Below are 25,754 nucleotides of genomic sequence, written 5' to 3' on the forward strand. Positions count from 1 at the left end.
TGGCTTAAGTCATAGGATATCGCTTATGCAATGCAAACCTGGATGCATATGGTTTGGGGATTAGATCAGCAGCTTCAGATTTTAGGGCACTGGGTTGATGCGTCTTTCCTGCAGCACCAGCATCATGTCCCCAGGCCTCAAAACTAAGAAGCAAAGGTGTGGCCAAGGTGGTGAGAGAGCTTCCCCACATGCCTGTCAACTTCTGCCGGGGAAGTCTGCCCCTGAGACTGCCACTCACGTCCCATTGACCAGCACAAGGTCCTATGGCCATATGAGCTACAAGAGAGAACAAGAACATGGATATATAGGGGTTTTTTCATCTTCTAGAGAGAGAGACAGATGGGCAAGGAAGTAGGAAATCAGGAATGGTTGTTGGTTAGTTTTTTAATAAGTATTGGCCATGTTGCTCCTTGAATGAGATTCTTTACGTTCACCACATGAAGTCGACTCCTCATATGCAAGGTGTCTCATGAACAGGCCTCCTCTGTCCACCTCTCTAGCCTCACCTGCTATCTTGTTTCATGGATGATTTGGCTTCAGATCATGGTGAACCAATTGCAGCTTCTATACCTCAGTGCCCTGCCCTATGCCTCTATGTTTTAGCTTTTCTATAAAGACATATCTCTGAAGTACTTTCCAGCCTTCTCTATGACCCCAGGAAAAAGTCATTCTCTCCTCTAAGTTCCTACGGCAGGCAGTATTCTGCTAAAGCACTTGATTACAGTGTTTTCTGCCTGCTTGTTTATTTATCAGTTTTCTCCACTAAGCCTGAAGGTTAGGGATTTTATTATGCTCATCTTTGTGCAACATCTTGCACAGTGCCAGACACATAATGAAAGTGGAAGTGAAAGCCGCTCAGTCATGTCTGACTCTTTGTGACCCCATGGACTATACAGTCCTTGGAATTCTCCAGGCCACAATACTGGAGTGGGTAGTCATTTCCTACTCCAGGGGATCTTCCCAACACAGGGATCAAACACAGGTCTCCTTCATTGTAGGGCAGATTCTTTACTAGCTGAACCACCAGGGAAACCATGAATAGCTCCATAAAAACTTGCTGAGTGAAGAAATGAATGGTTGGGTGAAAGAAGGAGTCGTTGAGTATTATCTAACCCTTGATGTCCTGGGTGAGCCTGTTCTGGATACAGGCACGATTTTCTTTTTCTCTTTCCTCCAGCAGCTTTGCCCTCTTGCATGCTTTCTCCTGGACACTCGCCTCCCAGTGTCACACAGAATGCAGGGGCTGCTGCTGCTCTCTGTGCCCGCATCCCTTTGCAGGCTTCTTCCTCAGCCTCAGGCTCAGCTTGGCACCTGGCTGCAGTTCCTCATCCTGCATTTACATAGAGTCTTTCTGTGTTATTTATTTCCGAAACCAAGGCTGTACAACCTCCACAGGCCTCAGAAAGACACTGTCTACTTAAGTAAGTCAACCTCGTCACTTTGTTACTAACTGATTTCACCAATCACGTTTTTCTCCCTCTATTCTTTAACTAGAGAGAATGCTTATCGCCACTAGAAAATACTGTTATAAAAGGACAGACTGATGTCCTCTCTGAAGATCTTTATCACATCCTCACTTGCCTGGCTCAGTGAAGCCTGGAAGCGGTGGGGATGGGCTTTAGCAGGAAACAGCTACTCCTTTCAGCCTGTTATTCATTCATGGTTATGAAAATGCTCTTCCCAAATATTCTCACTGATTTTCAAGTGGTTTAAACACTGATCCCCTCAGACTCTTGACCAGATAACTCCGAGGCTGAATTTCTAGGTGCAAACAGTGTGGTAGAGGTTGAAGGGCTCTGACTTGGGGCTCAAAATTAAGACAAGCTGAAGGATATCCTGTCAATGGACAGGGGAACAGAAATAGCACAGAGATAAGAAGTGGACAAACCTGTCAACTACAACTTGAGTTTTCACAGCTTAAATTGACTTCAGTATGATTATTAATTAGGGATAAATATATAAATATAAATTTATATATTTATATATTGCAATGGCTATAACTGGGCTGAGATTGGGAATTAGTGTCAAACAAAACTGGTTGCAGCCAGCATTGTTTAAATGCTTAGGTGATAAGGGAATGGATGATGGTGATAAGAATATGTCTTTAGGTAAGCACTGTGCTGATGGTAGCTCTGGAAAAGAAAACCAATTAGTTCTGTGATGCAGTGAAACTGGTTCTCCAAAAATAAGGGGGAAATTTTAGTTGTCAGAATAACTAGTGGTGTGAGAGAATTCCTGGCAGTTAGCGACTGTAGACCAGGGATGCTAAAGCCCCTGCAATGCACAGGACAGACTCTATATAAGAAGAATTAGTTTGCTTCAAATTTAAAACACCAAGAGTTACATGTTTCCTAGCTACTCCTGCCTGAAGTACAGACTTGGCAGCTGGAGAAAAAGCAATGCGTTGGGTTTGCAGCTATCAAATTGGACAGAAGTGGGCAGGGCACAACGTTTAATGAATGACATAGCCTGAGGACATGACATAAGCTGATCAGAACCAAGTAGGAGGTCCAAGATGGAAGATGAGTAGATCTTGAGCCTCAGTATTGTTTTGTTGTTCAATCACTAAGTTGTGTTGACTCTTTGCGACCCCATGGACCACAGCGTGCCAGGCTTCCCTGTCCTTCACTATCTCCTGGTGCCTCAGTATACGCTCATTGCAACACATCAGCAAGTGAAATGACACACTCAGAGGCACCATGACAGTTCCAGTGCCTACTATCAAAGACCAAAAAGTGGGTGGTGGCCTGATTCCTGGAAATCTTCACTGCTTTCCCAAAACAGTTGGAATAATTCTCTCACTCATTAGCCTATGAAATTATCCAGCCCATAAAAGCTAAGTGAAAGTCATTCAGTCATGTCTGATTCTGTAGCCCACCAGGCTCCTCTGTCTATGGGATTTCCCAGCCAACTGGGAGCAGGTAGCCATTCTCCTCTCCAGGGGATCTTCCCAGCCCAGGGATCAAACCTGGGTCTTCTGCATTGTAGGCAGATTCTTTACTGTCTGAGTGACCTAATACAAACTTTTTATCACACCACATTTACCACACCACACTTCCCTTCTGTGGCAGCCCACACACTCTATCTGTGTTGTGGGTTTCTGTCTAAATAAATCCACTTCTTACCTAGCATTTTGTCTCTTACTGAATTCTTTGTGCAATGAGACATCAAGACTCTGAGCCCCACTGGGTTCACACATGAGATGTGTAATCTCGGAAGACTCTGGGGTTTGGCCAGGTTCGAGTCCTGGCCACGTGGGATCCAGTCCCAAGCAAGATTTTTGGCTCAGTTCGAGTCCTCACGTGTGAATTCAAGTCCCAATCTGAGGTGAACAGCTTCAGCTATACACAAAATTCTTCAAGGAAAAACTTTATTGCTGACATTTTGAAGTCTGAAAGTCTATGACCCTCTAACCCTTTTTCTTACTGCTGCTACTGCTGCTGCTAAGTCACTTCAGTCGTGTCCGACTCTGTGTGACCCCATAGACGGAAGCCCACCAGGCTCCCCCGTCCCTGGGATTCTCCAGGCAAGAACACTGGAGTGGTTTGCCATTTCCTTCTCCAATGTGTGAAAGTGGAAAGTGAAAAGTGAAAGTGAAGTCGCTCAGTCGTGTCCGACCCTTAGCGACCCCACGGACTGCAGCCTACCAGGCTCCTCCATCCATGGGATTTTCTAGGCAAGAGTACTGGAGTGGCTTGCCATTGGCTTCTCCGTTTTCTTACTGAAACAAACAAAAATCTTTAAGTTTATTTTTCACTCATGTAACAGGAGATTTCTTAAGGAGGCAACAAACAACCTCTTTTACCTGGACAGACAATACACTGTCCCTTAACTACAAATAGCTTTACTGTATGTCTTTGTCAGTTAGCTCTACTTTGGGCAAGTTTTCCACTGAAAAGAAAACCATGGTTGTGCAAGAGGAAAATGTTGGTCAACTTATACTTCTTTTGTTGTTGTTGTTCAGTTGCCCAGTCAAGTCCGACTCTTTGCGAACGCACCGTGAACTGCAGCACACCAGGCCCCTCTGTCCTTCTCCATCTCCTGAAGTTTGCCCAGGTTCATGTCCATTGCTTTGGTGATGCCATCCAGCCATCTCATCCTCTGACACTCTCTTCTCTTCTGCCCTCAATCTTTCCCAGCATCAGGGTCTTATCCATTGAGTCAGCTGTTCGTATCAGGTGAAAAAATACTGGAGTTTCAGCTTCAGCATTAGTCCTTCCAATGAATATTAAGGGTTGATTTCACTTAAGACTGATTGGTTGGATCTCCTTGCTGTCCAAGGGACTCTCAGCAGTCTTCTCCAGCACCATAGATCAAAGGCGTCAATTCTTCAGCATTCTGCCTTCTTTACAGTCCCGCACTCACAACCACACATGACCACTGGGAAAACCATAGCCTTGATTATACAAACCCTTGTCGGCAGAGTAATGTCTCTGCTTTTCAGCACACTGTGTAGGTTTGTCATAGCTTTCCCACCAAGAAGCAAAGTCTTCTGATTTCATGGCTGCAGTTGCTGTCCCCAGTGATTTTAGAGCCAAAGAAGAGGAAATCTGTCCCTACTTCCACATTTTCTGTTTGCCCTGAAGTAATGGGGCTGGATGCCATCATCTTAGGTTTTTTTATATTTAGTTTTAAGCCAGTTCTTTCACTCTCCTCTTCACCCTCATCAAGGGACTTTAGTTTCTCTTTGTTTTCTGCCAGTAGAGTGGTATCATTCGCATATCTGAGGTTGTTGATGTTTCTCCTGCCTATCTTGATTTCAGCTTGTAACTCATCCAGCCTGACATTTCTCATGATGTGCTCAGCACATAGATTAAACAAATAGGGTGACAGCAGACAGCCCTGTCATACTCCTCTTTCAATCTTGAACCAATCAGTTGTTCCATATAAGGTTCTAACCAATACTTCTTGACCATATAGGTTTCTCAGGAGACAGGTAAGATGATCTGGTATTCCCATCTCTTTAAGAGCTTTCCACAGTTTATTATGGTCCACACAGTCAAAGCTTTGGCATAATCAATGAAGCAGAGGTAGATGTTTTTTCTGGAATTCCCTAGCTTTCTCTATGATGCAGTATATGTTGGCAACTTGATCTCTGGTTCCTTTGCCTTTTCTAAATTCAGCTTGGACATCTGGAAGTTCTTGGTTTGCATATTGCTGAAGCCTAGCATGCAAGATTTTAAGCATAACCTTACTTGTATGGGAGATGAGTGCAATTGTCCAATGGTTCGCACATTCTTTAGTACTTCCCTTCTTGGGAATTGGAATGAGGATTGACCTTTTCCAGTCCTGTGACCACTTCTGGGTCCTCCAGATTTCCTAACATAGTGAATGCAACACCTTGATGGCTTCATCCTTTAAGGTTTTGAATAGTTCTACTGGAATTCCACAGCATCCACTAGCTTTCTTAATAGCAGTGCTTCCTCTTCCTAAGAGAAGAAGGGGATGACAGTGGTTGAGATGGTTGGATGGCAGCACCGACTAAGTGGGCATCAATTTGAGTAAACTCCAGGAGCTGGTGTTGGACAAGGGAGGCCTGGTGTGCTGCAGTCCATGGGGTTGCAGAGAGTTGGACACGACTGAGCAACTGAACTGAACTAATGGTATAGTGGTTTTCCCTACTTTCTTCAATTAAAGTCTGAATTTTGCAATAATCAGTTCATGATTTGAACCTCAGTCATCTCTAGGTCTTGTTTTTGCTGACTGTATAGAGCTTCTCCATCTTCAGTTGCAGAGAATATAATCAATCTGATTTTAGTATTGACCACCTAGTGATGTCCATGTGTAGAGTCGTCCATTGTGTTGTTGGAAGAGGATGTTTGCTATGACCAGTGGGTTCTCTTGTCAAGACTGTGTTAGCCTTTGCCCTGCTTCATTCTGTACTCCAAGGTCAAATTTTCTGTTACTCCAGATATCTCTTGACTTCTTACTTTTGCGTTCTAGTCCCCTATGATGAAAAGGATATCTTTTTTTTTTTTTTGGTGTTAGTTCTAGAAGGTTGTGTTGGTCTTCATAGGACCATTCAACTTCAGCTTCTTCAGCATTAGTGGTTGAGGCATGGACTTGGATTACTGTGATACTGAATCACTTGCCTTGGAAATGAACAGAGATTATTCCATAGTTTTTGAGACTGCACCCAAGTACTGCATTTCGGACTCTTTTTGACTATGAGGGTTACTTCATTTCTTCTAAGGGACTGTGGTATACAGTAATAGATATGATAGTCATCTGAATTCAATTCACCATTCCTGTCCATTTTAGTTCAATGATTCCTAAAATGTTGATGTTTTGCCAACTCTTGTCAACTCTTATTTGACTACTTCCAATTTACCTTGATTCATGGACCTAACATTCCACGTTACTATAAAATTTTGTTTTTGCAGCCACAGACTTTGCTTTTACCAGCAGACACATCCACAATCGGGTGTCATTTCTGCTTTGGCTCAGCCTCTTCATTCCTTCTGGAGCTATTTTCTGCTTTTCTCCACTGGCATTATTGGACACCTACTGACCTGCAGGGGTTTATCTTTCAATGTCATATCTTTTTGCCTTATATATACATAAATATATATATTCTTTCTTTTTGAACATTTTAAACTTGCTCCAAGTCCCCTTTAGATTTCTTTGTTATAGCAGTGAAATCTATGGTTTGGTGGTGCTTTGAGTTCTCCACTTTGGGTTCTTGTTTTGGCCTCCAAATTTTCTTGTGACTTCTGCTTACTAAGTTCATCTTCCTTAAGACTTATTTTTCAAAAAAACAAAACAAAACAAAAAGACTTATTTTTTCCAGGCAGTTTCACATGGGCCTAGAAAGGGGTGGTTTCATATTACCTGGACTGATGTTCTGAGCTAAGTGTCATGTTTTTTAGTTTCAAATTTTTGCATATTGCGGGTAGAGGGAATTTAGATCCTTTCACTTGAGCACACTTTTGAGTCCATGTGTGGACTAGTTCTTCCTCATCCCCAGGCAGATGATTGTCTCTGGGGCCAGGCAGCCCCATGGCAGGATAATTCTTTTTCCCCTTCAAGATTTAGGTAAGAAATGGAATTCTTGCTGTGCAAGGATCTGCACCATGAGTCTCATGTCCACTAAACATGAAGACCCTGATTATGGTATCTTGGTGCCTAGTGGACAGTGCAATTTTATTTCTTTTTCTGTGAACCTTTAAATTCCTTCTTTATTCATGTAGCCTGGAGGTATTTTTCCTAGTGTTGAGGTTGGCTGCATACTACCAAAATAATGCAAAATGTTTTATTGAGATGTCTGCAGTTTTGTTGTTTTTATTGAAGAAATAGAGGGGTTCTTCTCCTCTGTGTAGCCTACCATTTTAACAGGAAGTCATTTCAGGCCTTTTTTTTTTTTTTTAACCCCCTAATGTTTTTTACTCTGAGAGATATTCGGTGTGCAATAAATGGTCGTTGAATTGATCTATAATTAAAATATACACTGTATTCTGGCCACTTTGAACCTTGAATAAATGAACTTCAAATAAACATTATGCAAAACACATGGAGCAAAAAACCAAAGCTGATTTTGGTAGTGTGTCAGTTTGCTTATTCATTTTGTGGTAGAGTTTCTTTTCTCTTTTTTCACCAGTTAATTGTCTGTTAGGCTTATCTGAGAAATTGATTCTTTATAGCTCTGTAATTAAGTGAAGGAGTCTTGGGTTTTGATCTCAGTAGATTCTGGATTTAACTCAAACTGTGCCGTATTCAAATGTTCAAGTCACATAGTAGGCACTCAATAATCACTTGTTGAAAGAAGAAATGAATGAATGTATGATCTTACTGAGTATTAGTTTGTCCCAATCAAGATATGGATAATAATAGTAATCACCTCATAGGGGTTAGAGAATCAAGGGAGCTCATCCATGTAAAGAATTCAGCACAGTGTTTAGCAGAGAATAAGACCTCAATAAATGTTCTCTGTTATTACTACATAAAGTTACATGTAATGCACACTTCAGGGCACAGACATGGAAGAATTCAAGTAGTTATGCCTTCTTTACTTTTTTCATTTCCCCTATCACTTGCATTATCTATATCTTCTTTTGAAAAATGTCTACTCTTTACAAGGTTGTGTTTATGGATGATAATAAGATCTAAATTTAAATTCATAGTTCTGATTTCTCCCTAACCTAAATTTCTGGGGGAAAAAATCTGACACTTTTAATGACAATGGAACTCCTGATAAGAATTTATTACATTATTAGAAAAATTGAATAAAGAAAGTAGAAACTAGAGCTTTAGCATCTCTGTATCAGTGAAAATACCATGTCATATTATTCTAACCTACTGTATTGAACATGGAATTCTGCTCAATGTTATGTGGCAGCCGGAATGGGAAGGGAGTTAGGGAGAGAATGTTGTTTAGTCACTCAGTTGTGTCCTCTCCAACTTTTTGCAACCCTATGGACTGCAGCACGCCAGGTTTCCATGTCCTTCACTATCTACCAGAGGTTGTTCAAACTCATGTCCATTGAGTCAGTGATGCCATCCAACAATCTCATCCTCTGTCGTCCCCTTGTCCTCCTGCCCTCAATCTTTCCCAGCACAAGGGTCTTTTCCAATGAGTAGGCTCTTTGCATCATAGAATCAAAGTGTTGGAGCTTCAGCATCAGTCCTTCCAATGAATATTCAGGACTGATTCCCTTTAGGATTGACTGGTTTGAGCTCCTTGCTGTCCAAGGATATTGGGGGAGAATTAATATGTATATATGTATATGTATGGTTGAGTCCCTTCACTGTACACCCAAAACTATCACATCATTGTTTGTTAATTGGCTATACCCCAATACAAATTTAAAAAGTTAAAGAAAATCACCCATCAATATAGCCAAAAGCAAAACAAAACAACAAAGGCGAAATTTATTTTTTAAAAAGTTGAGTTTGTCCTGGTTTTCACTGATTACTTTTTTAAAGGGAGCTAAAATATTTAAAGAAAATTAGATCATATAGTTGTATGCCATTATATTCTCTTTAATATTCAACTATAATTTATGTAATTTAAAATATAAATTTTAGAATTCTATTTTACTTCCTTGCTCAGTAGTAAATACAGAAAAGTTGCAGTGCCATCTTGTGAAAATGATGCAGAACTGCATTGTGTTACCTTATTTGAATAAACTTAGATAGGCAGAGAAAGGGCTGTACAGCTAAAGAGTTGTGTATAATAAAGATAAATTAGCACATTTCTGTTAACTTAGCTAGACTTAATGTAAAAAGAAATAGAATATAGGTGGGTTTTCCACCCTCCAAGATTTTTCTGCAGCATGGAAAACAGCCAAAAAGGCAATGTTAACATACTGAATTGAAACCATGCAAGAGGAATTACTGAATTTCAGACCATTTTGGTTCCAACATGAGAAAGAAGGGAAGTAAATTATGCCTGATACTCTGAATTGCAAAGCCGTGTACATGACTGAATCAAAGTTGTTGCTAAGCACAACTGAGAGAGGAGAGAATTGCGCTGGATGAACGCCTGCTCTGTGTACTCACCAGAGTATGAGACAGGGACATCCTCTAGTTGTCACAGAAAAGAAATTGGGGGAGCTGTCACTTACAGAAAAGAGTTATCCCCTAGGAGTAAAAGTGACTCCAGAATATTTACTTTACTTTCTTATAGGAAGAGGCTAGTAATATTTGTTTTGAGGCTTAATATGAAGCAAATGAACTTCCAGACCCTTTGAATGATATGCAACAGACAAAAACTGCTACTTGCCCATTGAATCTGGAGTGCTGTCCTTGCCTGCTTGTATCAGAAACCCCCCAACATGTGTACACGTTGAAGCAGCTGGACATTGTCATCTGGGTGGTGCAGTGAACTCGTGAAGGATTTGAATTTGAGGTTCATTAGGGGACTAAATAGAAAGAACAAAGAAAGATTGTGTTGTCAAATCAGGTTTGGCTGCTTGCCGTTCAAAGATGCTTGAGAGAGGCAAAGGTTGGTAGAAAGGAAAACTGCTTTTAATTAGAATGTTGACAGTCTGGGGAAATGGTATACTCAGTGTTCCCCCAAAAACACCTCTGAAGATTCTGCTCAGCCATGAAAGCTTTAAAGGGAACCAGGGAAGTGGTTTCAGTTGATCACTGAGATGGGGTTCAGAGTTGTCACCATCCCCGTTGTGTGCTGGTTGCTGTGCAGGCTTATTGGCTTGTTATTTTCTTTTATTTGCTATCTTGTTCATGCAGTTTATTTGTAAGATCATTGATGGGGAAGCTAAGGAAGAGATCTGGTCACCTGTCAGCTACTTGGTCTTCACTTCTACATTTCTGAGCTGTGGAGAGAACCAACAGGTTAGGCAAGGTATTGTGTGACCATCACATTGGAGCAGAGTGCTGGGCCTGAAATGAGCACAGGGTAGTGGTGCCTGGTTTACAGGAAATGACAAAAGAAAAGTGGTCCTGTAGTGAACCCTCTCCTGACAAAAGCAGCTCACTAGTTGTTTTTAAGACTGAGCAACAGAGAGAAAGAAATGAAGATGAGAAGACAGAATCTGGGAAGCAGTGAGGGCCGCAGGTAGGAGGTGATGAGGTCAGGTGAGGGGATGGTAATGGCAACCGAATAGAATCTCACTTTTGTGGTACCATTTTTATGGCCAAAAGATAGCTTCTGGGAAGTATGCTGAAGAAAATACCAAGGACAAAGAAAATACCAAGGATGAGAAAACAGTAGCAATGAAAGGTTCCATTTGAAAAAAAAAAATGTATTATTCCTTTCTGATCCTGCTTCTATTAGCAATATTTTGAGTTCCTTCACTGATTTAAAGTTCCATGGGAGTTGTCAGCTAAAGAATTTCATTGCCTCTACTCCGTCCTAATGTTTAAGGAAGTGGTCCTGCACATACAGTGAGGCATGAAACTGAAGGAATTTTCTTCCAAAAACCTTGCTTTGAATTTTCTTGCCTTCGTGGATTTAACTTAGATCCTTTAATGCTATAATAATTTGGTTTGATATTGAATGTCCTTTGGGCTTTCATTGTCATTTATTTTTTAAAGAAGTTTTCCATGAGTTCAAAATAATCTTTTTGGTGAAAAGGCAATTCAATTATAGAGACAGCATAAAAGGAACCCAGCATGATACAATTCTCTAGTGAGATCAGATTTTCTGTTAAATCCAGATGATTTTATAAAATGAAGATTTGTATTTGCATTTTTGAGACACTTGACTAAAAGACTTGATCAGAACCTAAAGTATCAAATAAAAGTGAATCTCTCATCTATATAAGGCAGAACTGAATTAAGAGTTTAACTGACTCATGTAGAGCTGTAAGTTGCCATGACACAGCCGTTTAACCAGATTTGAAAGCACATTTGATAGACACCAGATCTTCTCCTACTCACAGACGGAGAAAATGTCTGATTCCATCCATATCATGGAGGAGATTTCCCATGCCACAGAAATGGCTAGCACATCTTTCCAAACTTACACAACAGTGAGTAGGTTTAGGTGTAATTAGTTTCACTTTAAATGGCACCATTCTTTAAAGATATAACATTCAAACTGGTTAATGGCAATGTGATTTCAATGTCTCTGTCTCAGTTTTATTCAAGTGGGATAATATTAGTGCCAATCTCACAGGCTTTTATGATATCACAGTGCTTGGCATATTTTAAGCTCTCCATGTATGTTAACTATTGTTATGATTATATACAAAGATAGACAGGGAGGCCTGGCATGCTGTGATTCATGGGGTCGCAAAGAGTCAGACACGACTGAGCGACTGAACTGAACTGAACTGAATGTTCATAAGGCCGAGATTATAGGATCTGGCCTGGAAAATTGAATTTCCTGAGGGGTAATTGATAACCACAGATAAGAAATTAGAAGCCAAAGTGAGGGAATTCTGCAAACATTTAAGTAGAACAAAGGAGAAGTATGAGGGAATTAGTGATGCAGAAAGATGCTTTGGTAAGCATAGGAGAATATTAGCTGGAGTAGGTAAACAGTTGAGACAGTGTCAGACTTTGTTTTTTTGGGCTCCAAAATCACTGCAGATGCTGATTGCAGCCATGAAATTAAAAGACGCTTGCTCCTTGGAAGGAAAGTTATGACCAACCTTGATAGTATATTAAAAAGCAGAGACATTACTTTGCCAACCAAGGTCCGTCTAGTCAAGGCAATGGTTTTTCCCGTGTTCATGTATGGATGTGAGAGTTGGACTGTGAAGAAAGCTGATCGCTGAAGAATCGATGCTTTTGAACTGTGGTGTTGGAGAAGACTCTTGAGAGTCCCTTATACTGCAAGGAGATCCAACCAGTCCATTCTAAAAGAGATCAATCCTGGATGTTCATTGGAAGGACTGATGCTAAAGCTGAAACTGCAATACTTTGGCCACCTCATGCGACGAGTTGACTCACTGGAAAAGACTCTGATGCTGGGAAAGGTTGGGGGCGGGAGGAGAAGGGGACGACGGAGAATGAGATGGCTGGATGGCATCACCGACTCTGTGGACATGAGTTTGAGTGTACTCCGGGAGTTGGTGATGGACAGGGAGGCCTGGCGTGCTGTGATTCATGGGGTCGCGGAAAGTCGGACACGACTGAGCGACTGAACTGAACTGAACTGAGGTGTGTAGCAAATATTTAGAGTAGGAGTTGATGGCAGAGGTTTAAAGCAGGACCTGAAATACTGAAATAAATCAGGAGCAGTCTAGGGAGGTTACTGAGGAAGCAGTGCAGACCAGAGAAATTTGGAAAACCTCTTTCCATTCTCGGCTTCTCACATATTTATCATAGGATCTAAAATTCTTTCTTATTTGTTTATATTTCCATCTTCCTCGATGGCTATTCAAAATGGACTCACCCAGGAGCCTTTTAGAAATGCAGAATCTCAACCCCACCTCTGACCTACTGTATCTGCAGTGGGCCATAAACCAATACCCAGGTGTTTGCCATGCAGTCAGAGTTTGAAAAGCAATGCTTTCCTAGACTTTAAGCTTCTAGTGTGGTGCCTGGCACTTAGTCAGTGTTTAATGGAAGTAATTGAATGAATTAAGTTAAATTCCTGGAGGCCACTGAATAGTTTCAGGTGGAGATGGAAAAAGTAATTTTAATCCCAAACCAAAACCTTCATCTAGAGATAAACTTCTACAGTGATGACAGAAACTAAGAAAAATCATCCACCTTGTCCAAGGGGTAGAAATAAGGTTCTGTGGAAAAATAGAGGCTTGGAGCTAGTGTGCAGGTGACTCTGTGAAGAAAGCCCAGGAAACAGCCCACAGAGACTCCGTGAATATAGTTCCTATCACAAGACTCCTCCCACAGCACTACATGTATTGTGTTCTCAAAACAAATAACACCTTGTGTCCTGCACTGAGGGAGCATAGGATCTGGCATTGTATGCCTGGAAAATTGAATTTCCTGAGGGGTGGTTGATAACCACAGATGAGAAATTAGAAGCCAAAATGTGTCCTATGCTGAGGGAGGGAGACATGTGTGGCAGTGGCAGAGGCTTGGGGGTGGGAGGCAAGTGTGGGTTTGTTTAGAGAATTACCTCAAGGATCTTAAGCTGCAAAAGGATTAAGTGGACGAGGCCCCTCCTCATTGCTCCTGGGCCACATTTTTAGATGCACATAGAAACTGCCAGTTAAACAAGATGGTTCAGCTTGATATCTGCTTTTGGAGTTTACCCTAACTTATTGGGTGTGCTGACAAGGATTTTAAAGTATTTTCTCAAAATATAAATTTAAAATATTCATTTTCCAGACTTTCTTTCAAAAAATAGTATCCCTAATTAGAAAGTTTGGAGTAAGAGATACACTCTATTATATTTAAACAAGGACCTACTTAGAGAACAGGGAACTATACTCAACATTTTATAATAATCTATGTGGGGAAACAACCTGAAAAAGAATATGTATATATATCTGAATCAATTTGTTGTACACCTGAAATTAACACACACTGAAAATCAACTATGCTTCAAAACAAAAAAACAACGCAATATCCGTGTGCTTTAACTTAGCTTTGAAAAACCAGAATCACCTTTCATCCTTTCCCCTGACATAAAATCTGCCCTTAATCCTCATCTAACCTCTGTCTTGTGTAAGTTCCTCCTTTTACATTTCTAGAGCCACTCCTCTGATTCAGAAGTCTGGAGTAGTCTGATTGCTGGAGATCTGGCACCAAGGTTGCATCTGTGGAATCAGGTGGAACTGGCCTTGACTTTCTGCTCCATTCCTTGTTATATCAGTTCAGTTCAGTTCAGTTCAGTCACTCAGTCGTGTCCGACACTCCGCGACCCCATGAATCACAGCACGCCAGGCCTCCCTGTCCATCACCAATTCCTGGAGTTCACTCAAACTCACGTCCACAGAGTCGGTGATGCCATCCAGCCATCTCATTCTCCGTCGTCCCCTTCTCCTCCCACCCCCAACCTTTCCCAGCATCAGAGTCTTTTCCAGTGAGTCAACTCGTCGCATGAGGTGGCCAAAGTATTGCAGTTTCAGCTTTAGCATCAGTCTTTCCAATGAACACCTAGGATTGATCTCCCTTAGAATGGACTGGTTGGATCTCCTTGCAGTACAAGGGACTCTCAAGAGTCTTCTCCAACACCACAGTTCAAAAGCATCAATTCTTCGGCGATCAGCCTTCTTCACAGTCCAACTCTCACATCCATACATGAACACGGGAAAAACCATAGCTTTGACTAGATGGACCTTGGTTGGCAAAGTAATGTCTCTGCTTTTTAATATACTATCAAGGTTGGTCATAACTTTCCTTCCAAGGAGTAAGCGTCTTTTAATATCCTGGCTGCAATCATCATCTGCAGTGATTTTGGAGCCCAAAAAAATAAAGTCTGACACTGTTTCCACTGTTTCTCCATCTATTTCCCATGAAGTGATGGGACTAGATGCCATGATCTTTGTTTTCTGATACATGACCTTAAATTACTTAACCTCTCTGCTTCAGTTTCTTCACTTGAAAAAATGGCTATAATGATGGCTTTTTCCCTCATAAGATCTTCACATAAGAGTAGGATAGTGTTTGCATGTAAATTAACTGCGTATGAACAGATGGGAGCACAGTCTGGAGCTGGACTGCTTGGGTGAAAGCTCCACAAATGCTAGCTCTGTGTCCTTGGGGAAACTGCATCACTAATCTATGACTCAGTTTTCTTATTTGAAAAATGGGGATAATGATAGCATTTACCTCACAGAGATTGAACGAGAAATGAGTGAAGTGCTCCATAGTATCTGGGGCATTGTAAGTGCTGTACATATGTTTCTTAATTTCAAAAATGCATACAAGACATGCTCAGTAATTGTTTTCCTACTGGTTATCCTTATTTTCACACTGCGTCAGTTCATCCCATCAATCTCTTATGAATCTTCCTAAAACACCGCTCTCAGCATTAGTTTGAATGGTGTGGCCACAAAGAACAAGCCACTAACCAATAGTGGCTTAACCTACAGTGTATCTACTATTTGCTTAACTGGTCGTCTGGGAATAGGCAGTCCTGGAATTGACTCCATAGTTCAATAGTGTCATCAAAGACTCAGGCTTCTTGAATCTTATCACTTAACCATCTGTGAGTGTGAGAGATCATTTTTCAAGATTGCCGCTGAAGCTCTAAGCACTGCCTGTATCTGTACACAACAGAACTCACAGGGTGAGTTCAGCAAGGGGAACCAGTGAAGGAGAGAGAATAATGATTTTCCCTTTGTATATCTTTCTCTTTAAAAAAAACTTATTTTCCCAGAGCACTCAGTAGATCTTCCTTACAAATCATTGCCCAGATTTCATCTACATTGTCATAGCTGGTGGTCTTCGTCCCTTAAAACTGGGCAAACCAAAGGAAGGATGGGTTTGGAGGGACATTAATAGTGTCTGGACACACTTTTATCATGTCACTTTCTTGCCCTGCTTTAAATCTTTTCATGGTACCCCATCGCCTGCCAAAAAAGCCAGAGCCTTCCTAGTTAGTTATTGAAACTCCTCCTCCATGAGAGGTAGCACTTCCCATGGGCTCACCTCCACAGACCTCTTTCTTAAGTCTGTACTGGTGCTAAGCCATCCTACCAGCCATGAGCTGCCCGACCTTATATTTCCCTGCCCTCCTCTTCCTAGGTTTTATTGTCTGTAATATGTTTGTTCAGTTCAGTTCAGTTCAGTTCAGTTCAGTTGCTCAGTCGTGCCCGACTCTTTGCGACCCCATTAATCACAGCATGCCAGGCCTCCCTGTCCATCACCAACTCCCGGAGTTCACTCAAACTCATGTCCACAGAGTCGGTGATGCCATCCAGCCATCTCATTCTCTGTCGTCCCCGTCTCCTCCTGCCCCCAATCCCTCCTAGCATCAGAGTCTTTTCCAGTGAGTCAACTCGTCGCATGAGGTGGCCAAAGTATTGGAGTTTCAGCTTTAGCATCAGTCCTTCCAATGAACACCCAGGACTGATCTCCTTTAGAATGGACTGGTTAGATCTCCTTGCAGTACAAGGGACTCTCAAGAGTCTTCTCCAACACCACAGTTCAAAAGCATCAGTTCTTCAGTGATCAGCTTTCCTCACAGTCCAACTCTCACATCCATACATGACCACGGGAAAAACCATAGCCTTGACTAGACGGACCTTGGTTGGCAAAGTAATATCTCTGCTTTTTAAAATGCTATCTAGGTTGGTCATAATTTTCCTTCCAAGGAGTAAGCTTCTTTTAATTTCATGGCTGCAATCAGCATCTGCAGTGATTTTGGAGTCCCCCAAAATAAAGTCTGACACTGTTTCCACTGTTTCCCCATCTATTTCCTATCAAGTGATGGGACCAGATGCCATGATCTTTGTTTTCTGAATGTTGAGCTTCAAGCCAAGCTGTTCACTCTCCTCTTTCACTTTCATCAAGAGGCTTTTGAGTTCCTCTTCACTTTCTGCCATAAGTGTTGTGTCATCTGCATATCTGAGGTTATTGATATTTCTCCTGGCAATCTTGATTCCAGCTGTGCTTCTTCCAGCCCAGCGTTCCTCATGATGTACTCTGCATAGAAGTTAAATAAGCAGGGTGACAATATACAACCTTGACGTACTCCTTTTCCTATTTGGACCCAGTCTGTTGTTCCATGTCCAGTTCTAACTGTTGCTTCCTGACCTGCATACAGGTTTCTCAAGAGGCAGGTCAGGTGGTCTGGTATTCCCATCTTTCAGAATTTTGTTAGTTCTCCCTTTCCAACCACTGTGGCATACATTTTCATTACTTATCTCTGCATGTGAACATGCAGCCTTTCATTAAAGATACAGACCAAATGTCTTCTCCTCTACTAAAGACGTGTCTTATCCTCCAAAGCAGAAAGACTTTTCCTTCCTTCACATTCCTCGTGTTGTTTTATGTTATTTCAGTATTCAGATATTAAGGCATTTTGTTATGGAAAGGGGCTATATACTTTTCACCTTTGTGTCCCATTTCTCTTAGCCATACTTAATCATTATAATAACAAATATAAAACTATTTATTATTTACTACTTCATGGGCACGTAAGACATTGAGCACTTTACATGTATCCTCTCATCACACTAACCTTTAAAAAGTGTGATTATTTCCTTTTGAAGAGGAGTAAACTGAAGTTAGCACTTCTCAGGTGGCGCTAGTGGTAAAGAACCTGTCTGCCAATACAGGAGATGTAAAAGACGTGGGTTCAGTCCCTAGGTCAGGAAGGTCCCCTGGAGGAGGGCATGGCAATCCACTCCAGTATTCTTGCCTGGAGAACCCCATGGACAGAGGAGCTGGGTGGGCTACAGTTCATTGGGTCGTAGAGAGTCAGACATGAGTGAAGTGACTTAGCATACACACATGCAAAGGAGATTTAGTAAGTTAACTTTAAGGCAACAGATTTTGAGTGGCTATGTTTAAGTATTCCGTGACCTATATTTTCAAACGATATATTGTGTGCCTCCTTAATGTAATACTTCTTGAAGTAGTAAGTCTTCATTACATTTTTATTTAAATGAATGAACAAATATTTGTATAAATTTGTTAATAAATGTCACCAAGCAGTATAATATGTGCCCTGTTCCTACTTCTCCCTCCCTTAGATTAATGCCCCCCAAAATTGTATTTTTAATGTAGATTAAATTCCCTGGATACCATCCCATTTCTTTCTCACGTTGCTTTAGCTATGTAGTCTTTTATTCATTCAACAAAAGCAAATATCTGCATTAATTGAACACAAGTTGCTTGCATATGTCAAGCAGTGTACTAAATCATAATACTTTCGGCTTCATCTAGCCACTGCAACAGAAAACAGCTTAAGCACATAGTTGTCTTTATTTATGTCCCTTAACATTTGCTAGGTATTCACTAGGTGTGTGCAGCAGCTTATTGATGTTGGATCTCAGGATTGGAATCTTCGCAGTTTGCTAGAACTTTCCCTCCTGGTTGCAGCCTGGCTGCTGGAACTCCAGGTATCACATCCTCATACAACATACGAAAGATATTCCACATTTTTTGTTATATCTTAAGGGTAGGATTGAATTACAAGCCTACTTCTAGATAGCTAGTTGCATCTTCCCTGAGATCAAGAATCTCCTGATACCCGAGCTAAATTAGCATCTGCTATTAAGAAAGAAGAGAAGAGAAATAGCTTTCAGTCACAAACAAAATTTTTTTCCAAATGAGTAATACAGAAATGAATAAGAGGGGCATAACTCCTGTCTTGATGAAGCCAACTCCTAGCAAAGGAGATAGTAATTTATTTTTTTTAATTTTAATTTTTATTGGAGGCTAATTATTTTACAATATTATATTGGTTGGTTTTGCCATACATTGACATGAATCCGCCCCAGGTGTACATGAGTTCCCCCTCCGGAAACCCCTCCCACCTCCCTCCTCTCCTTATCCTCCCTGTGGGTCATCCCCGCATACCAGCCCCGAGCATCCTATAACATGCATCGACCCTAAACTGGCTATTCATTTCATATGATAAGATACAAGTTTCAATGCCATTCTCCCAAACCATCCCACCCTCACCCTCTCCTACAGAGTCCCAAAGACTGTTTTATACATCTGTATCTCTTTTGCTGTCTTGTATACAGGGTTATCATTTCCATTTTTCTAAATTCCATATATATGCGTTAGTATATTGTATTGGTGTTTTTCTTTCTGGCTTACTTCACTCTGTATAATAGGCTCTAGTTTCATCCACCTCATTAGAACTGGTTCAACTGCATTCTTTTTAATGGCTGAGTAATACTCCATTGTGTTTATGTACCAAAGCTATCTTATCCATTTTTCTGCAGATGGACATCTAGGTTGCTTCCATTTCCTGGCTTTTATAAACAGTGCTGCAATGAATGTTGGAGTACATGTGTCTCTTTCAATTCTGGTTTCCTCGGTGTGTATGCCCAGGAGTGTGATTGCTGGATCATATGGCAGTTCTATTTCCAGTTTTTTGAGGAATCTCCACACTGTTCTCCATAGTGGCTGTACTAGTCTGCATTCCCACCAACAGTGTAAGAGGGTTCCCTTCTCTCCACACCCTGTCCAACATTTATTGCATTGTAGACTTTTGGATAGCAGCCATTCTGACTGGTGTGAAATGGTACCTCATTGTGGTTTTGATTTGCATTTCTCTGATTATGAGGGATGTTGGGTATTTTTTCATGTGTTTGTTAGCCATCTGTATGTCTTCTTTGGAGAAATGTCTGTTTAGTTCTTTGGTCCATTTTTTGATGGGGTCATTTATTTTTCTGGAATTGAGCTGCAGGAGCTGCTTGTATATTTTGGAGATTAATCCTTTATCAATTGCTTCATTTGCTATTATTTTCCCCCATTCTGAAGGCTGTCTTTTCACCTTGCTTATAGTATCCTTTGCTGTGCAGAAGCTTTTGATTTTAACTAGGTCCCATTTGTTTATTTTTGCTTTTATTTCCAATATCCTGGGAGGTGGGTCATGGAGGATCCTGCTGTGATTTATGTCAGAGAGTGTTTTGCCTACGTTCTCCTCTAGGAGTTTTATATTTTCTGGTTTTACATTTAGCTCTCTAATCCATTTTGAGTTTGTTTTGGTGTATGGTGTTAGGGAGTGTTCTAGTTTCATTCTTTTACAAGTGGCTGACCAGTTTTCCAAGCACCACTTGTTAAAGAGACTGTCTTTTCTTCATTTTATATTCTTGCCTCCTTTGTCAAAGATATGGTGTACATAGGTGCGTGAATTTATCTCTGGGCTTTCTATTTTGTTCCATTGATCTAAATTTCTGCCTTTCTGCCAGTACCATACTGTCTTGATGACTGTGGCTTTATAGTAGAGCCTGAAGTTCGGCAGGTCAGTTCCCCCAGTTCCATTTTTCTTCCTCAAGATTGTTTTGGCTATTCAAGGTTTTTTGTATTTCCATACAAATTGTGAGATTATTTGTTCTAGTTCTGTGAAAAAATATGTTGGTATCCTGATAGGGATTGCATTGAATGTATAAATTACTTTGGGTAGTATACTCATCTTTACAATATTTATTCTTCCAATCCATGAACACGGTATATTTCTCCATCTATTAGTGTCCTCTTTGATTACTTTCACTAGTGTTTTATAGTTTTCTATGTACAAGTCTTTTGTTTCCTTAGGCAAATCTATTCCTAAGTATTTAACTCTTTTCGTTGCAACACTGAATGGAATAGTTTCCTTAATTTCTCTATTTTCTCATTTTTAGTGTATAGGAATGCAAGGGATTTCTGTGTGTTGATTTTATATCCTGCAAATTTACTGCATTCATTGATTAGCTCTAGTAGTTTTCTGGTAACGTCTTTAGGGTTTTCTGTGTAGAGGATCATGTCATCAGCGAATAGTGAAAGTTTTACTTCTTTTTTCCAATTTGTATTCCTTTTATGTCTTTTTCTGCTCTGATTGCTGTAGCCAAAACTTCCAGAACTATGTTGAATAGTAGTGGTGAGAGTGGGCACCGTTGTCTTGTTTCTGACTTTAGGGGAAATGCTTTCAGTTTTTCACCATTGAGGATAATGTTTGCTGTGGGTTTGTCATATATAGCTTTTATTATGTTAAGGTATGTCCCTTCTATTCCCACTTTCTGGAGGGTTTTTATCATAAATGGATGTTGACTTTTGTCGAAGGCTTTCTCTGCATCTATTGAGATAATCATATGATTTTTATTATTCAGTTTGTTAATGTGGTGTATTACGTTATTGATTTGCGGATATTGAAGAATCCTTACATTCCTGGGATAAAGCCCACTTGGTCATGGTGTATGATCTTCTTAATGTGTTGTTGGATTCTGATTGCTAGAATTTTGTTAAGGATTTTTGATCTATGTTCATCAATGATATTGGCCTGTAGTTTTCTTTTTTTGTGGGATCTTTACCAGGTTTTGGGATTAGTGTGATGGTGGCCTTATAGAATGAGTTTGGAAGTTTCCCTTCCTCAGCAATTTTCTGGAAGAGTTTGAGTAGAATAGTTGTTAGCTCTTCTCTAAAGTTTTGGTAGAATTCAGCTGTGAAGCCGTCTGGACCTGGACTTTTGTTTGCTGGAAGATTTCTGATTACAGCCTCTAGTTCTGTGCTTGTGATGTGTCTATTCAGATTTTCTATTTCTTCCTGGTTCAGTTTTAGAAAGTTGTACTTTTCTAGGAATTTGTCCATTTCTTCCAGGTTATCCATTTTATTGCCATATAATTGCTGATAGTATTCTCTAATAAACCTTTGTATTTCTGTGTTGTCAGTTGTGATCTCTCCATTTTCATTTCTAATTTTATTGATTTGGTTCTTCTCCCTTTGTTTCTTGTTGAGTCTGGCTAGCGGTTTGTCAATTTTATTTACCTTCTCAAAGAACCAGCTTTTGGCTTTGTTGATTTTTGCTATGGTCTCTTTTGTTTCTTTTGCATTTATCTCTGCCCTAATTTTTACGATTTCTTTCCTTCTACTAACCCTAGGGTTCTTCATTTCTTCTTTTTCTAGTTTCTTTAGGTGTAGGGTTAGGTTATTTAGTTGACTTTTTTCTTGTTTCTTGAGGTGTGCCTGTATTGCTATGAACTTCCCCCTTAGCACTGCTTTTACAGTGTCCCAGAGGTTTTGGGTTGTTGTGTTTTCATTTTCATTCATTTTTATGCATATTTTGATTTCTCTTTTGATTTCTTCTATGATTTGTTCATTATTCAGCAGCATGTTGTTCAGCCTCCATATGTTGGCATTTTTAATGGTTTTTCTTCCGTAATTGAGATCTAATCTTACTGCATTGTGGTCAGAAACAATGCTTGGAATGATTTCAATTTTTCTGAATTTACCAAGGCTAGATTTATGGCCCAGGATGTGATCTATCCTGGAGAAGGTTCTGTGTGCGCTTGAGAAAAAGGTGAAATTCATTGTTTTGGGGTGAAATGTCCTATAGAGATCTATTCGGTCTAACTGGTCTATTGTATCATTTAAAGTTTGTGTTTCCTTGTTAATTTTCTGTTTAGTTGATCTATCCATAGATGTAAGTGGGGTATTAAAGTCTCCCACTATTATTGTGCTATTGTTAATTTCCCCTTTCATACTTGTTAGTAATTGTCTTACATATTGCCATGCTCCTATGTTGGGTACATAAATATTTATAATTGTTATATCTTCTTCTTGGATTGATCCTTTGATCATTATGTAGTTTCCTTCTTTGTCTCTTTTCACAGCCTTTGTTTTAAAGTCTATTTTATCTGATATGAGTATTGCTACCCCTACTTTCTTTTGGTCTCTATTTGTGTGGAATATCTTTTTCCAGCCCTTCACTTTCAGTCTGTATGTGTCCCTCGTTTTGAGGTGGGTCTCTTGTAGACAACATATATGGAGTTCTTGTTTTTGTATCCATTCAGCCAGGCTTTGTCTTTTGGTTGGGACATTCAACCCATTTACGTTTAAGGTAATTATTGATAAATGTGATCCCGTAGCCATTTTCTTTATTGCTTTGGGTTCTAGTTTATACACCCTTTCTGTGTTTCCTGTCTGGAGAAGATCCTTTAGCATTTGTTGGAGACCTGGTTTGGTGATGCTGAATTCTCTCAGCTTATGGATGTGAGAGTTGGACTGTGAAGAAAGCTGATCGCTGAAGAATTGATGCTTTTGAACTGTGGAGCTGGAGAAGACTCTTGAGAGTCCCTTGGACTGCAAGGAGATCCAACCAGTCCATTCTAAAGGAGATCAATCCTGGGTGTTCATTGGAAGGACTGATGCTAAAGCTGAAACTCCAATACTTTGGCCACCTCATGCGATGAGTTGACTCACTGGAAAAGACTCTGATGCTGGGAAAGGTTGGGGGCAGGAGGAGAAGGGGACGACAGAGAATGAAATGGCTGGATGGCATCTCTGACACTGTGGACATGAGTATGAGTGAACTCCGGGAGTTTGTGATGGACAGGGAGGCCTGGCGTGCTGTGATTCAAGGGGTTGCAGAGTCAGACACGACTGAGTGACTGAACTGAACTGAAAGCTTTTGATTTCTCCTTCATATTTGAATGAGATCCTTGCTGGGTACAGTAATCTGGGTTGTAGGTTATTTTCTTTCATCACTTAAGTATATCTTGCCATTCCCTCCTGGCCTAAAGAGTTTCTGTTGAAAGATCAGCTGTTATCCTTATGGGAATCCCCTTGTGTGTTATTTGCTGCTTTTCCCTTGCTGCTTTTAATATTTGTTCTTTGTGTTTGATCTTTGTTAATTTGATTAATATGTGTCTTTGAGTATTTTGCCTTGGGTTTATCCTGTTGGGGACTCTCTGGATTTCTTGGACTTGGGTCATTATTTCTTTCCCCATTTTAGGGTAGTTTTCAACTATTATCTCCTCAAGTATTCCCTCATGGTCTTTCTTTTTGTCTTCTTCTTCTGGGACTTCTATGATTCAAAAGTTGGAGCGTTTAACATTGTCCCAGAGGTCTCTAATATTATCTTCATTTCTTTTAATTCGTTTTTCTTTTTTCCTCTCTGTTTCATTTATTTCTACAATTCTATCTTCTAGCTCGCTTATCTTGTCTTCTGCCTCTGTTATTCTACTGTTTGTTCCCTCCAGAGTGTTTCTGAACTCTTCTATTGCATTATTCACTGTATAGTGACTCTTTTTTATTTCCTCTAAGTCCTTATTAAACCTTTCTTCCATCTTCTCAATCCTTTTCTCCAGGTTATTTATCTGTAAATCCATTTTGCTTTCAAGATTTTGAATCATTTTCACCATCAAAATTTGAAATTCTTTATCAGGTAGATTCCCTATATCTTCCACTTTTGTTGTGTTGGTGGACATTTATCTTATTCCTTTACTTGCTGGGTATTTCTCTGCCTCTTCATCTTGCTTATATTGCTTTGCTTGGGGTGGCCTTTCCCTCTTCTGGCCGTTTGTGGAGTTCTCTTTATTATGTAGTTTCCTCGCTGTGTGTGGGGTTGGACAGGTGACTTGTCAAGGTTCCCTGGTTAGGGAAGCTTGTGTCGGTGTTCTGGTGGGTGGAGCTAGATTTCTTCTCTCTGGAGTGCAATGAAGTGTCCAGAAATGAGTTATGAGATGTCAGTGGGTTTGGAGTGACTTTGGGCAGCCTGTATATTGAAACTCAGGGCTATTTTCCTGTGTTGCTGGAGAACTTGCGTGGTATGTCTTGCTCTGGAACTTGTTGACCCTTGGGTGGTGCTTGGTTTTAGTGTAGGCATTGAGGCGTTTGATGAGCTCCTATCGATTAATGTTCCCTGGAGTCAGGGGTTCTCTGGTGTTCTCAGAATTTGGGTTTAAGCCTTTTGCCTCTGGTTTTTGGTCTTATTCTTGGAGTAGCCTCTAGACTTCTGTATCTGTCATTTCCAAGGTGGTTCCCTCTGTTTTAGCTTCTGTTTGCTGGTCTCTTCAGTGTCTAATTTCCACCCTGATACTAGGGAGCGGGTGGACACTTTTTAAGGCTCAGTTGTTCAGTCCTGTTCTGGAAAGGGAGGAACACTGCAGACAAATATCTCTGGCGTCTGTGGGGAGTGCTTGCAGCGTCTCGGCCACACTAGGTTTGCCCCCACTCATAGCGCATGTGTTGTCCCAGTCTACACTGCACAGGCTCTAGGTTGCTCTGCTGGGAACTGTCTGAGGCTGGCGCTGGGTTGTATGCATTTCCCAGGTCTGAGTGTCTCAAGTTCAGTTTCTCGGGTACTCCACAAAGGCGCAGACTTGGCTGGGTCTGCGTTTTGTGCCTTCCCCAGTCCGAGCAGCTCAGGTGACCAGGTGTTTGGCTAGCACGGTCGCTGCGGCTTATCGCCTCCCCAGTCCCTGCCACTCTGTTTTCTGGGTGTACAACCGGCACAACTTTTCAGGTGGATATAGACCGGCCAGAGCCCAAGAAGTCTTGATTAGCAACAAGCCTGCCTGCAGTTTGTATTGGATGCCTTTCTGGGGCCGCGGTTGCCCCCTCTGGCTCTGGCTGACCTCCCTGCCTGTCTCAGCGGGGGATGGGGGATGGGCTGACTGTAGCCGGCTCGCTCTGCTCAGTCCTTTGATCTGTGAGCGGGGCTGGCAGAGTCTTAGGTTAGAGTTTTCCGCCTTTTCGTTGGGAAGCTATCCCAGTCTGCTTTGCTATCTCCAGTTAGATCTCTCAGATTGTTCTCGTGGCATTCAAGCCCAGTCCTCTCTCTAAGCAGTTCAGCCGGCTCCTCCCTGCCCAGCCTCTGCTTGCTAATGGCGTATGCAGGCGTCTGCACTGCTTCTCCACTGGGAGTTACCATTTGGTGGGTAATCTGTGGGTTTTAATTATTTCTTTCTTTTTCCTCCCGGTTATGTGGCCCTCTGAGGTTCCAAGGCTCGCCACAGACTAGCCAGTGAGAGTGTTTCCTGGTGTTTGGA

At 41.0% G+C, this 25,754-nt stretch overlaps 1 pseudogene; it reads right to left on the bottom strand.

The window, feature by feature from the left end:
- LOC129556189 (ubiquitin carboxyl-terminal hydrolase 10-like) overlaps positions 1-25,754 on the bottom strand; it is a 91,921-nt pseudogene that overhangs the window by 19,847 nt on the left and 46,320 nt on the right.

This window comes from Moschus berezovskii, chromosome 13, assembly GCF_049115385.1.
Source record: "Moschus berezovskii isolate FMDL1 chromosome 13, NW_MosBer_1.0, whole genome shotgun sequence".
NCBI classification, from domain to species: domain Eukaryota; kingdom Metazoa; phylum Chordata; class Mammalia; order Artiodactyla; family Moschidae; genus Moschus; species Moschus berezovskii.